We start from the raw sequence: 15,519 nt of genomic DNA, 5'->3' as shown, positions 1-15,519 counted from the left end.
TTAAAGCAATTTTTCTTTTCCTCCTCACTAATTGCAATCTTTTCTTCTATATCTGAAATTCTATCCTCACATTGGTTCATTCTGCTGCACAGACTTTTGATGGAGTATTTAATCTCCTGGAAATCTGTTTGCATCTGTTTTATGGATTCCATTTGTTACCTATGATGGGATTCCATCATGTTTCTCAGATCCTCTATTTTTTAATCTGTGTCCTCTCTAGATTTATTAATCATGTCTTGCACTATAAGCACAATCTTTGGTGTTATCTGAGTAATTATTTCTGATTTCATTTTTCCCAGATCCTCTTTTGTTGCCAGTTCAGAGAGTCCAGGTGGTTGAGTATCAGATTGTTCCATCTCATTTCCCTTTGGGGTTGCTATCTGGAAGTCTGCTTTTGAGGCTTGTTTACGTGTCTTCTCATTTCCACGGGGGGGGGTGTGTGCTTCTGGTGCCCGCGTGGCTCACCTTCTCTGCCCTAGGAGCGTGGAATGGCGGTGGGGGAGCCTCCCTCCGGGTGCTGGGACTGGCTCACCTTTTCCACCCTAGGAGCATGGAATGGCCATGAATGAATTTTTTAAATGTGGTATATCCATAAAATGGAGCATTACTGAGCTGTGAGCAGGAATGAAATACCAACACCAGCCATAGCACAGATCAACCCATGACACGGTGCTAAATCAAAGAAGCCAGACACCAAGCAGAAGGATGTGCAGTTCCACTGCCACCCAGCCCCAAACCAGGCATACCATGCAGGCAGAGCAGGGCTGGCAAGGAGAGGGTCTCTAGTGCTGACAGAAGTTTTTCAGGGTGGTGGTGGAAAATGCATTTTAAATTAGATATTGCTAATGGCTGTATGGTGTGCTTTATGCTACATTTTCTAGAGTTGCTATTAAATGTGAGCATGAGAGTGGCTTAAAAGCACATCTCCACTTTCATCCCACTTCCCACCGCACACCTGATCCACACTCCTCAGCTCTGCTCCTGCTTCCAAACTTTGAGTTTCTTTTTTGACCTCTGTAGATGCCCCATATGACCTGTGTCATTATTGACATCACAGTTTTATTTCAATAAATTCTGACCTAAAAGGAGTTAAAGATGTCATATTACAGTGATCTACACGCCAATGTTTATAACACCTAAAGCGTGGATGCAGCCTGTGTGTCCAGCAGCAGAAGAATGGATCAAGAAAATGTGATATCTATACCAGTGGAGTACTACTCAACCACAAAAAGGATAAATTTGATTCATTTGTAGGAAAATGGATGCAACTTGAAAACATAATGTTAAGTGAGATAAATTAGATACATTACCTTAAGTACCATGTGGTTTCTTTCATGTGAGAAATCCAAAGTCTAAATAGAGCAAAATAAAAGACAGACAAAGGGAAACAGAAAGGTAGATCTTCTGCAAATGGGTAGGGGACCAAGAGATGGGGGGAAAATGAGGGCGATGTGAAAGATCCGCAATGTGCCCTGTCTGGGCGAGAGACACCCACGCAGGTGTGCTCACAGTGGGCACACACGAACTATCAGAAGAGGAAATGCAAATGAAGGAGGGGTAGAGACGGAGGGAGGGCAGCAGAGAGGGCCAAGGAGTGCTAAGGACAGCACCTGCTCCCTGAGACGGCAAACATCCTGTGCGGCAGAAGCCTGAACAGTGAACTCGGCCAATCGTGACATCTCCAGCATTACCCAGAAGAGGGCGCCCTCGGAGTCCCGCGGCCTGCCGGTGTGGCGGCCTGAAATACGTCCACGCGTTCTTGATGCCCACAGGCGAGTCCGACTTGTGGCCCATGTGTGCCATCTTTTAAAAGATGTTATAATAAAGACATTTTACGATAGTAAACATAAAGGAAGTCGTTGCTCCTGCCCGTTGACTGTTACATACTTTATATAGGGCCCTGACAGCTCCTCCCCATTCAGCGAGGGCCAGACCCCCACAAGGCTGGGCCGATGTGGCTGATCCCTGACCTCGGATTGGCTGCACAGTGACTGCTGGCTGTCCCTCCAGGCCATGAGCTGCCAGGACCACCTCCACCTCACCCTCTCTGCTCAGACAAGTCATGGGAGCATCACGTGGCCTCACAGCGATGCCACTGTTCGTGGGCCCCAGGGAAGGGGCAGCCACAGGAGCCCGGGGGACAGCGGTCTCCCAGAGTCCTCACTGCCCTGCATCCCCCCGTGAAACCAACCATCAGGACAGTTCCAGCCATTACGTGTGGGGTGATCCTTCATCCAGTGCTAAACGGTCGATGTTACACAGAAATCCAAGTGGCCAGGGTCCCCGTCCTCTGCCTCCTGGCTGAGCTTCCTCTTGGAGCTGCTCAGGATCTTGCACCAGACCATCTGCCTGGCGACTGTGGCCGTAGTGTGTGCAGACTCACAGGCAGTGGCCCAGGTCGAGGGAACCTGGATGAGATGCCATCCCCCGCAGACAGCGCCACCCTGACCCGAGCCGGTGCTGGGGTGCCGTGGATGAGCCGCACATCTACACTCGCTGTCTCCATTTCCTCTAAAGTTCAACTAGAGGTGAAGCTCCAAACCCAGTTTGCCTCAGGAGCGTGGCTCTGCAGCCCAGCGTCCTGGGCCCGACAGAGGCTGCTGTGTGGGGCGCCTGGCACACCGGGCACCGGCCCTCTGTTGAGCACTGAAGATCCTGAGATCCAGGCCAGGGGATAAGAAGCAGGCCACCTGAGTGTGAGGAGCCCTGAACGAGCGAGCAAGTGAGGCCTGCCCAGCGCTGGGTGCGGCAATGGAGTGCAGGGAGCTGAAAGTGTTCCAGGCTGTGGGGCTGGGCTGGAGATTACCTCCTGAATGCGAAAGCTCAGTGACAGTCTGTGAGGCTTCCTGAGCTGTTTCCCCACGGGGCAGACTTCACCAGGGACGACGCGCTTGGAGCCTGCACTTGCTCATCTGCCTCCGAGAACACAAGAGTGGAGACAGGAGACCGGGAAGATGGGCACCCTCCCTGCTGTTCCCGAAACTCCTCTTCCAAGCCACCCCATGGCTCAGTCTACCTGCTGGAACACAAAACCCACCATAGCAGAGGGCAGGGACAAGTGGCCCTGCACAGTTCAAACTGTCCTCACGAGGAGACACTGTTCATTAGGCACCCTGCAGAGCTGTACCCAGGGCAGTTTCTGTCGGGAGCAATCAAGAGGCAGTGAGGAACTGCAGCACTCGGTGTGAAAGCCCTCTTTGGCCGTGGAATCCTTACCTAAGTCCTCCCTGACAAGCAGGCTTTTGTCCACAGGAATTCAAAGGAACCGGAAACCACCACACGAGTTCTGAGCTCCAACTTCTGAACAGTCAGGACATCTGTCTTCCCTTATCTAATAGAATTTGCTAATCAAGAAGGGGCCCATTTGCAGCCCTTTCTGTGTTAGAAGCAATGGATATAATGATATCAACTGTTACCCACCACTGCCCACACGGAGGGCTTTTATTCTCAGCATGTATCTGTTCTCGACCACACTGTGTGCATATCATTCTGTGTGGTTATTCCGTGGAGAGATTCCTCCCAGAACTCACAATTGGGAATGATTGTAACTTTCATGAATGACTTTCATGAAATTTTCATTCTTTTCCCTTTTGATGCTGGGATTTCAGTCACATTCTAGCCTGTATTCCACAATTTGTACCGAACCTTTTGGTATGCATCTTGGGTAATAACATTCTCCTTGGTTTTATCTCATTTGTCTCATTCTAACTTTTCATTTTCCACAACGTCTTCACTTATTCTTTGTCTTGCACTCTATTTTTGCATGTGACCAAGTTGAAAATAAGTTGCAAATAAGACCTGGTTTAAATTTCTCAATAAAATACCTAGAAAGAGAAGGGACTGGGCCTCCTCAGCGGACGTAGGGCACAGCAAGACAGCTGCCGTCTTCCCCCGGGGACTTGTTTGGGAGGACATTGGCCCATTGCTCTGCAGAGCTCAGCCCTGCCAGGTGGGCCCATGGTATTCGAGCCAGCCTGAGTCCCGAGGGCTGGGACCGCTCAAGTGCCACTCTCTGGGGACAGGGGAACAGGGACATGTACAGCGAGGACAGCATCCCCAAGGTTTGGATAAAGGCAGCCTATGGGTCACTTTGATTGTACAGAAGGTAAAAGTTATGACTTCTCTTGTAGCCTCACAGTTTATTTGTCTGCCACCAGCTAATCGGTAACCAGCGCACTAACACTGGGCACCCAGAGGTGTGGGGCAGGCGTATCGCCCGGCAAACCCCACACGTCCTCTCTGGGGACCCCTGGGCTCTCGTATGGCTCAGTGGGCTGGGACCGGGCCAGGCTGTGCCTAGCTCACGCATCCCTGCCCCAACCCTGTGCTTTGGCTTATGTCCAAGCGGACCTCGAAGCGACCTGCTGGGGGTCAGATGGAAAGGACGCAGACAGCTGACCTCTACGACCTGCTCAGCTAGGAAAGAAGTGCACCTCTAGAGTCAGAGGAGATGCGCTGGTGGATCCCACAGTGCAGAGCTATTGTTGCCAACAGTCTGAGGGTTAAAACCAGAACAGGGAGGCAGGGGCTCCAGAGTAAACCTTTGCAGTGGGCCTGGAAGTCAGTGACGAGAGCTACACGTCATCACCAGAAGGGTTTCCTCCTCTGGGGCCCAGGCTGTTCCTGCAGCGAGATCCAGCCTGCGCCTTCGTCCAGCCTGTGACATGCGAGAGCAACTGATGCTCTCTCCACCTCCAGGCCCTGCTCCTGAACTTCCTCATATGGTGCCCCACGCTCCAAGGAGACTCACATAGACACCACAGATGGGCTGTGGGTGTGCGCGCCTGCATGTGTCTTCATACTGAGCTACATCCCTAGTCCTTCTTGACTTTTCATTTTGGGACTGGGTCTTGCTCAGTTGCCCAGACTGCTTTGAACTCGCCATCCTCCTGCCTCAGCCTCTGAAGTGCTGGATTACAGGGTGTGCCACCGTCACTGTCTAGGAACCCTGTCTGAAAGATGACTTACGTAACCTGCCAGGGGTGGGGGTGCACGCCTGTAATCCCAGCTGCAAAGGAGGGTGAGGCAGGAGGATCACAGGTTCAAAGCCAGCCATGGCAGTTTAGCAAGACCCTGCCTCAAAATGAAAAGGACAAAAGGACGGGAAGGCCGCTCTGAAGTCCATGGCTTCAATTCCCAGCACTGAAAGAAAAACAAGGCAGCCCTGGGCACTGATGACTGAGGCAGCAGGGGCACAAGGCTTCCCTGTACCTCCCCTCCCAGTTTCTCAGCAGCAGGGACCCCGGGGGCCCTTGGCATGCGTGGGGCAGACTCAGCGCCTGAGCTGCCTGCACTGCTGCAGCTCAGAACAAGCTCCTCCTCTGTGGACCAGGAGGCATCTGCATGGCCCAACGTCCAGACCTCCCCCCACGCATGTTTCTGTGCCATGGACAAAGTCCCGCTGTCACACGCGTGGCACTTGGGGCGTCTGGTACCTCGGCCGAGATGTCAGCACGCCTGAGTCGGGCCCTGGGCTCTGCTCTCCGCGCCCGCCTCTTGCCCCCAGCTTCTTGTCCACTTGAGGCTCGAGGCCCTGAGCCTGCTTCCGACTCCTCAGAGCTCATGGCCCAAGCCCACCAGGCCACAGCGGCTGTCCCCCTGTCCCCCTGTCCTGCTGTGCTGCTGTGGCCGGCGCCCCCTCCGCCTGCAGATCTGTGCCCAAATCGGGGTGGGAGCCGCTGCTCCTGCGGCGTGCAGTTACTGACCTAGACCTGGCCCGGCTCTGGGCATGACACAGGTAGAAAGCCGTGCCCCACCCCAGGAGAGCCAGCCTTGCTGTGCCCAAGGGGATGACGGCAGGAGCTGTCATCGCAGGCAGCTGCCGACCCTTCCTCGTGTGCGGCCTTGTTGGCCGGGTCACCTCGAGTCAGAATCCTGTGTGTGTCCAAGCACACAGATGACACATGTGAAAGGGCCCGAAGCCCCCATGCAAGGGACACCTGCTCCCGACAGTGGCTGTCAGCAAACAGGTAGGGACCCAGCCACGGAAACCGGCCACAGCACGTCTAAGGGGAACATCAGAAAGGTCTCGACAACAATACCCACGATAACTCCTCTTCCCGGTGTTCAGATACACATTCTAGCCAACATAAAATAAGAAGAAATAAGAAAATGACATTACTGTTCTTTGTGGATAATATTATGTACCTCAAAATTCAAAGAATCAGCTGAAAAATGATTTCAACTTATATATGACCATTAATCTCATTACAAATTTATTACCCTAAAAGTCTGTAGTTTTTTATATACCAGCAATAAAGACTTTAAAATATAAATAATTAAAGTTGAGAAGCAAGGTATAAATACCCAGGAATAAACTTAATACAGTACTTAATGATCTCTATAAAGAAAAAGGTAAATTTTGTTCAAGGCATGCAAAAGAAGACTTTAGGACTATGAATTGTATCTCTAGAAAGGAAACAGTTTTATCAAAAAGTTTTTTCCAAACAATCTATAAAATTAATGCAACGCCAATTATATTCTCAATTAAAAAACACAAACAAGGCAGAATGATTCATAAGTTTACCTTGAGCATAAATGTTCAAGAAAATATTTTAAATAGAAGAATAATGAGAATGATTACAGCCTGTTGGGTATCGAAGCATCACGAAACCATGGTAACAGCAGAGGACAGACTGTGGAGCAGGACAAAGGGCACTGTGTCCAGTCGCTGTCTGATTCGGCAGCACGCATCCTGCAGAGATGCGGGTGTCGGCCCCCGTAGGCAGCACCAGCACCAGGAGCACCGGCTCCCGGAAGATGCGGGGCGGGGGCAGGACGCGGTGTGGCCAGGACACAGGCGCGGAATCTACTCAGACTGTAGCTCCAGGGCAGAGTCTGGTGCTTGGATAGAACCAGGAGGACCAGGGGAGACAGCCGGAAGGGTTGGAGCAAACACCAGCAGGGGCCCAGGTGCGCTGTGCCTTTCTCGGCCTCCCTGACACTCGAGTGCTGTGCAGAGGTTGTGTGGGTTTTGCCCTTGCACCTGTGAAACTGACTGTGATGCGCAGTGGAAGGGCAGGTTTACTGTGACTGCAGGGGGTGAAGGGGCTGATCAGGGACCTGCAAAACAAATGCATGGGCAAATGGCTTACCTAGGGTGTGTTGGGACGGCCAGTGAGTCCCCTTCGTGTTTATAGCTAGAAACATACATGCGATAATACATTGGGTTTCTTTCTTTCTTTCTTTCTTTCTTTCTTTCTTTCTTTCTTTCTTTCTTTCTTTTTCTTTCTTTCTTCCTTTCTCTCTCTCCCTCCCTCCCTCCGTCCCTCTTTTTTGGTTTTGTGACACAGGTCTCAAACTCACAGTGATCCCTCCTGCCTCAGCTTCCTGAGTCCTGGGATAGTAGGTGTACAACACCATGCCCGGCTCATAATAAGTTTTTGAGATTGTAAATTTGTGTTCCAGGAACAATTCCCATTAGTCTGTCACAAGCAGGACACAGGCCGGGCCTGGCACTTTCATCCCTCTGTCTTCTCCTCCACTGTTATTGTGAAATAGCCTTGGATTTTGTGAGACTGTCTGCCAAGTGCTCAGATGTCTTTTCTGCCATCCGCTAATACGGTGAAATGTGCTGGCTGGTACTTTTGAAGGCTAAGCCAGCCTTGCAATCTCGAGAAAAACCCAGCTAGCCATGATGGATGTCACCCTTCTTACAACTTGCATGACCACTTTGTTGGTATTTTCTGAAGGAGGAAGTGTTAGCAGCTCTTATTTGTTTATTTGTTCTGCTTTTCAGTTCTACTACAAGGAAGGGAAAAGTAACTGACAAAGACTTATTTGGCTTAGAGACAGGAATCACTCTCACACCCTGCAAAGTAAAGCACTGCAAAACAAAACAGACAAGCAGGCAAATCCCAGATTTTAAGAGAGTAAATCTAAAATAGAGTATCAGCAAAATATCCTCTAAAACTAAAATATTACATACGTATAGAGCCACACATGTTAAGGCCTTGGGTAATTAAAAAGAAATTACTGTATTTATTGAAATATTAACCATAATTATACTAGAAGGCAGGAAAAGGGGATTATAGTGCACCACCTTTTAAAAATAAGTGTGAAAATTGCCAATTAGAGATTTGTCAGTCAAAGCATCTGCGCTTGGAGTTGCTGGAGAATCCACTTGGCCAGTGGGGGCTTGGCTGGTCACTTCTGCCCTGCTTCTCTCCCGCCTCCCTGCTCTGCACCCCGGCCCCGCATGTGTGGCCAGAAGAGGGGATCTCTGCCCCACCGCAGCATTCCTTCCAAAGCCAGAGCTGGAGGAAGATGGCGTTCGGGGTGCGGCTGGAACCCAACCACCAACGAGCAAGAACCCCAAACTCTGTCACCTCTTGGAGCACTGTCGTGAGGAAAACTTAAAAAATGAAATGAGAAAAACATTTGGAACATATGATCCTTCTGTTAATATAGGAATATCTCCTAAAAGTCAATAGGAAAAGAAAATCTCAGAATAAAAATGAACTAATGTATGAACAAGTAGTTGACTTAAAAGAAATATGAATAGCCAAAAATACAAAAAATGTTTAATCTTAGAGTAAGTTACTTTAAAATGCAAATTAAGACATGCTGAATTTTTAAAAGCATATCATATTGGGAAAAAATGATGAAGAATTATGCAACTTGATGGGAGAGTAGCTGAATCCTGTGGGAGGGGGCATAGACTTTAACACGAGCCTGCCTGGGGCTGGGAGGGCAATTGCACCAGGGCTGGGTTCAGTCCCCGGCATAGCACACAAGCACGAAAGTGAGCCCAGATCACTCTTACAGGGATCCATGAGGAACCCCACAGACTGTGAGAGCAGAGAGTAGGGGTGACTTGGATCACAACAGAGAAGCAAGGCACATGGACTTCGTGGAAGGCTGTGTTGGTGAGCATTCTCTCACTGACACAAAATACTTGGGAAAGACAATGTAAAAGGAGGACAGAGTTATTCTGACTGCCAGTTTTGGGGGCTTCAGTCCATGGTCTCTGGCACCATTGGTTTTGGCTCACAGGGAGCCAGAGTATCATGGTGCGAGGCTGTGGTGAGCAGACTGATCACATCACGGTGGCCAGGAAGCAGGAGAGCTGGGGGCAACAAGGCCCTTGCCAGGACTGCCCCAGTGGCCCACTTCCTCCAAGGGTGCCCACCTCCTAGGGTGCCCATTGTGCCCCACTCCCATCAGACTGTGGACCTGTCATAGATTAACCCACTCATGAGATCAGAGCCCTCCGATCCTCCCCAAAGCCCCTTTCTGCATGTCACCACGAGCGGACCGAGTCCTCAGCATGTGAGACCCAGGACATTTCAGATCCACAACAACAAACACTGTCTTGTCATTATAAGTAATAAATCACATTTTCATAAACATGAGTAAATCTCAAAATCATCATGATTATGTCTATTATGTAACAAGCAAGAAAGAATGTGTCCCTTATACATTAAATTCAAATATACAAAATCTCAAAAATACAATAAATGTTTAAATTTTTAAAAGATTATTAGAGTAAAAGACACATTGCCCAAAACAGTGGGATAAATGTGTTCAAAGCAAGCAGTAGTATTTTGAATATTCTGAGTAGGGCTAATATAATAAAAGTTTAAATATTCATGCTATTTTTGACCAAACCTCGTTATTGGTCAAGTATTTACAGCAATTATTGTCGAATAAAAATATCATGGTGTGTCCTCATCTACCATATTCACTGGATCCAGCAACATGCGGCTTCCGGCTCTTCTGAAAAGCCAAAATAACCACGAAAGGGAAATGCTGTGAATCCATTCAAGACATCAAGGCAGCTGCCGCGAGTGAGTGCAGCTAGAGACCCTCAGGAAAGAGCACTCCGGAGCTGCTTCAGAATGTGGAAGAAGGTGAGGATGGGCGTCTGAAGTGAGGGGCAGTGGTCTGAGAGTGACTCATGGCCATGGGTCTTTCACCACAGAAACTTTTAAAAAATTGAAGCATTTGCTGCATTTTTTTGTTTGTTTGTTTGGTACTGCGGATCGAACTCGGGTCCTTGAGCTTGCGCAGCAGGCAGTGGAACCACTGAGCTAAATCCGTGGCCCAATTTGCTGCATTTTTTGACACCCACATTTCTACATAGACAAGTGGATGGTGACTGTCAGGATATGTATGAAGTGCTCCAGGACGGGGCCTGGGACAGGAAGGGTGAGAAAGGCAGGGGCTGAGAATAACTAACGTAAGCGAGGCCTCTGCAGAAGGAGGGGCTGCGAGCTGAATGTAGGAGAAGCTCCGCCCCGGGAGCCGAGGGGCCTGCCTGTCAGCGGCACCGCGACCGCACTTCTGCCAGTTTGTCCTGAAACAGCAATCACAGAGTCTCCGCTGACCTTTCTACTTAAAAAGAGACGTAAATGGAACTGGAACACACTTCCAATCCCGCAGGCAAGGCCCGGTGGTTGTCCACGCAGCCAGCGAGCCCTCTCTGCGGCGCCTCCCTTCTCGGGCGGTGGACCGCGCTCCATGCCCGGGCCCTGGGGCTCCTCCCGGGCCTGGCGAGCGTCAGGCAGAGCGGCGCTGCCCAGAAGGCCACGCCAGAGACCAGCGGCCGTTTGGACCCTCAGTGCGGGCCCTGCCGTGCCTGCGTCTGCCCTTGCCTGCTCTTGGGAGAGAGTAACCTCCCCAGGGCCACCGTGGAACTTGAGGTGCAGACGCGTCAGGTGCTCGTCCCGCCTCGCCTCGGCTGGCCGACCTGGTTTCTGCTTTCGACTCTGGTCCATGCTGTGGGCCAGGCACGCACTCTCCCCTTGGGGAAGGGAAGCAGGTGGGAGCGACGGTCCGCTTTGGCCCCGAGGCCTCTGGCGTAACCACGCTGGGCTCACTCCCGCAGGCCCTCACCGCACCTCAGAATCGCCGGCCGTTTTCATTCTAGCCATCGGGTGGGTGTCGTGGCCGCACCAGGGTTTTGTCTAATCAGCTTCCGGACTTCTCGCTCCTAGGTCCAGATTGAATTCCAGAGCCTCGCGTGCTACCTCTCTCGGTAGCCCAGGCCGCGAGAGCACGCACGGCCACGTCCCGCCCCAAGCCCGTCCTGCAGCCTCCTGGGCCTAGCGCCGCTGCCTCTGACCAGGCTGCCTCCCGGCCCAGGCCCGGCACGGTGTCCCGGGCACAGAGCCCAAGCCACTTGAGCGTCCCCCGCCCTCTCCAGCACACAGAGCTGACAGCAGCAGCAGCAGCAGCCCCAGCGCCCTCGGGGCATTCTAACATTTCCTTTGGACCCGGAGTAATATCACCAGTGTTACTTTGAGAGGAACAAAGCTCCGCGAGTGCCAAAGGTTGTACCATTCTATCAGCGCGTGTTTATTAAACACTTCTATTTCTGATCCCAGAAATGTAATTAGATCCATCAGCACAAAGTGTGAAATATTTGGATTGGAGTTTTCAGTTGAAATTTTTTTTTTTTTAATTTTGGCAGGACTTTCGAGCCTACTTTTCATAGTTTTTAAAATCCAATCTGCAACTGATAGGAAAGAAATACTACTCAGGAAGCAATGTGGGGAAGTTAAAACAGTCACTTGAAAAAACGATTTAATTTTGATTATTTTTATGTTGTTAAAGTAACACCATGGGAGCAAATAGCAGTCATCCAAAGGGAGCCGGGCCTCGTGGCTAGGAGCCACAGCAGAGTAGTGGGGCCCTCAGCGACCCTGTCTGCGCCCAGGGCGGGAGGCCTCGGCCCTCCTGCTGCCGCCCACCGGCCTGCTCTCCTCTCTGCTCCCTGCCTGCCCCAGCTCCTGGTTGCTTGTCTTGTCTTTTGTGCTTTTCTTGTTTTCCCTCTTCCTCTTCCCACCTTTCCCTCCCCATTCCCCTCCTTCCTCCCATTCATCCTCACCTGCTTGTCCTGCTCCTCTATGAACGTCCCCAGCCCGCCAGCCCCAGACCCACATTCCTTGCTTGATTTAAGGTCCAGTGGGTCATTTCCCCAAGGAGCAGATCTTGGGCCCCTCGGGACTCAGCATCATACAGACCAGCTCCTCCGTGGTTGCCTGAGGCTGGAGGAGGTGGGGCCTTCACCCCAAGGCGCCCTCTTGGGCCAGAGGAAGAGAGCCCCCGACTCACTCCTGTCCTGCGACAGCTCAGCCTGAGCTCCTCAGTGATCTGCAGTCCAAGAGAAGTAGTCAGCAGGGCTGCACTCATTCAGCCCTAGCAAAGCCGTAGCAAAGCCTCTCCCCTAGGATGAGGACAACATGGCTGCCTGTGCCCTGCCCTTGCTCAGAGCTCTCAGCTGGGTGCACAGATGCAGCCACCTCAGCCTGCCTCCCGCTCTCAGCTGACACCTGCAGTGCTGGGCTGGGCCCCTCCAAGCAGTCGGAGTCCCTCCATGGTCGTGCACTTCCTCCCCGGAGAGCCACTGTATGCTCTGAGAACGCGCCCCATGGTAGTGCTCATTACATCTCTCACCTGTTTGTCATCAGGGTTTCTGCTCACGAAGTGTACTCAAGATCAAGCAATTGGAGCGCACATTAGTCTGCAGTGCATTTGGCAAAACTGATTTTATAAATGGATATTTGAGAATAATATACTTTATAGTCTTGATTTATTTCTCTGAAAAGAAACTACTCTACGATTCATATGAAGAAATGAAAGTGCGCACGATCCCTTCTAGGGGAGATTCACTGGAGTGGCCATCTGATGGGATAGCTGGTCCCAGAGCTAAAGGAGCACTGTATGATTTGAGTGTATACAATTATGTAATATGCAGCCAGGCCTGGTGGTGCATGCCTGTAATCCCAGAACTTGGGAGGCTGGAGGCAGGAAAATCACTGAGTTCGAGGCCAACCTGGGCTACATAGTGAGATCTTGTCTCAAGAAACAAAACAAGACAAAATTATGTAATATGCATACACACAGAAGAGAGAAAGGAATGTGGAAAACAAAATTTCATTGCTATCATAACTTTATATATTCTAAACTTTCCTGCATCTTGGGTATTTTATCCTCAAAACTAGTTTTTGTTTTTGAATACATAATCAGTTCCATTTCTTTATGGTCTTGGAAGAAGTTAAAATATATATTTATTCATTGGAATCTATTACACAGAATTTTTAGATATTGCAAAATTGTTTTCTATTTCTCTTTTATGTAAGAACCTCAAAATTTTTGTTTGCTTATGATCTAATGAAATGGTAGAGGTTGCGTTGAAGATGTAATCCATTAAAGACCTACTACACTTCTTGCAATGTGTAGCATTATTGATGAGTATTCAGGAATCTGCCCCACTGCGGTTGTAAAGCTTCTGGGTCAGGGATTGGATCCGCCACACAAAAGCGGCTCAGTGCATGTTTGCCGAATGAATGGGTTCACATAGCACGCGGCGCTGTTCATTTGCTATGCAGCCATCAAGCCAGTTTACTCGTAGATTCACTGGTTTTGTGACCGTGTTTAGATATCATCTTTAAAGTGGAGAGCCATAATAAGGGAGTCCGAGAAAGTCCCATGGCTGCATTACAGAGAAAGGATGGTACGAAATGTTTCATTGAGTTGATTTGCTTATAAGAGGAGGAAACAAACTTTCAGGTCTATGAAAAAAATCAATCTTTAAAAAAAAAGCACTAAAATTTTGAATCTCTGAATAGTAATAGAGGGTGGGTGGAAACTCTAAAGACAATAATTTTAAAACAAAACAAACCCGTCCTCTAATTATAGCATAATTATCCAGATTTCAAACTGTGAATTCACTTTTACTTTGGTCTTTTAAATAAATTATGCATGTTTTCCATATGGGGCCCCACACCAAAACTCCTTTTTAATCTGGGAAAACATTTCCAAAATCCAAGTTTGTATCCAAGCTCTGGGATATTAATTTGACTTTGGATTCTTCCATAAACTTTCCATGTTTAGAAATCTTTTTGAACTGTCCCTTGGGATACACATGTTTGTATTACACATATTCTATGTCTTTTAATAGCAACATTTAGGAATTCAGTAGGAAAAAAATAATGCCCTTGTAAATTTGATCTCTTTTGCAAACATAAGAACAGAAAATGTTCTTTGGCTTACCCCCCACCAGGTTTACATTAATAAACCATCAATTGTAAGCCTAACCATCCAATTCCAAAGGAACTTCCAATCCAATATTATATGCTATTTTATTCTGTTGTGAATTTAACAAAGGATTAAGGCATAATACTTTTTTAGTTAACTGAAATATTAATGGCAAAAAGCTTTTAAGAAAAAATTTTTAAAGAATTACTCATCATGAACATGGTTTCAATAGAATTTATTTATAAAGCTGGGTAGAGAGAACCAAGAATGGATAATTAAAACTTTTTTTTAAAAAAACCCTTTTCCTTTTATATAAAATGGCTGACTTGAGAACTTCACAGGTAAGAGCACTTTGCTGGGAACACTCCTGAGGGCTATGGGCTGATTCACAGAAGCTGAGGTTGTCTACTTTTTGGCTGAGCTTTATGAGGCTGCTCATGTTGACCGCATGAGCTGAGAGGGTTGTGTTCAGCCCAACAGCCCGGATGGGGCCACACCAGGACCGTGCATGCCCTGCTCATGTGCACACAGAGCTCTGGAGCTTTGGCTAAGGCGAGAAGGAAGAGTGACAGCCGTCAATTTGAGACTGCCTTGCTTTCAACTCTGCTGTCCACACACGCAAAGCCAAGATTTTATAGTTAGTCCTCAACAGCATTTCAACAGTACTGGTGAATCAGTTTGCATTGCCGTGAAAATTCTGAAGTCGGCCAGCTCCATTAGGGTTGTGTTTGGCTTCATGTAGAAGGAACACAACAGTGGCCTGAGCAATAGTTTTAAGCTTCTTGACGAAATCAGGTGTCCAGGAGGAAGCATTGTGGTCATTAAAGGAAACCATCAGGGCTTGAAGCTCCTTTTGGTTTCCTGTTTCAAGCGCCACGCGCTTGATTTTCAGGACAAGATAGCTGCTCCATCTCCAAGCACTGCGTCTGTTTCGGCTGGAAGGAGGAGGAAGTGTGTGGAGTAATGCACACGGCAGTTAAGTCTGTCCTTCTCTAGCAAGGGACAGAGTTGCTTTCTAGGAGACTTCTGGTTCTACCTCACTGGCCAGCCTCATAAGGGCCATCTCTTGTAGAAAGGGCATCCTGAGAAATTGAATTCTTCTGTTTGGGCATTTTGCTTCCCTTAATACAATCAGGTTTCCACTGGTAAGGAGGAAGGGAGAAGTAGACTATTATGTAGAATGTGGGACTGGTCGTCACACCTGACCAAGCAGTGGCTGGTTTTGGTGACTAAATGAATCATCTGCATTCTGTTTTACTGCATGTCATATAGATAGAGCCTCGATTGCACCCTCTTGTAATGAGAAGATCTGAAAATATTTTATCCCACAACGACAAACTCCAGGTCCCTATTCTTCCCCACAGGCATCTCCTGAGCCCAGGATTCCCCAGTGTTTCTGTTGTGTTTTCAGTCAAGCCGGAGCGTGGAAGGAGCGGTCAAAAAGGATGGTGTAGCCATGTGTGTGTCAGTCACTCTTTTCACGTGTGTGAAAGACCTCTTGTGCACAGACCTCTGAAAGCTGATGACCTCACACTC

Source organism: Heterocephalus glaber, unplaced genomic scaffold (genome assembly GCF_053883595.1).
Source record: "Heterocephalus glaber isolate CG9 unplaced genomic scaffold, H.glaber_assembly_v1.0 deba00001743, whole genome shotgun sequence".
In the NCBI taxonomy this organism is placed as follows: domain Eukaryota; kingdom Metazoa; phylum Chordata; class Mammalia; order Rodentia; family Bathyergidae; genus Heterocephalus; species Heterocephalus glaber.
This window is presented reverse-complemented; position numbering follows the sequence as displayed.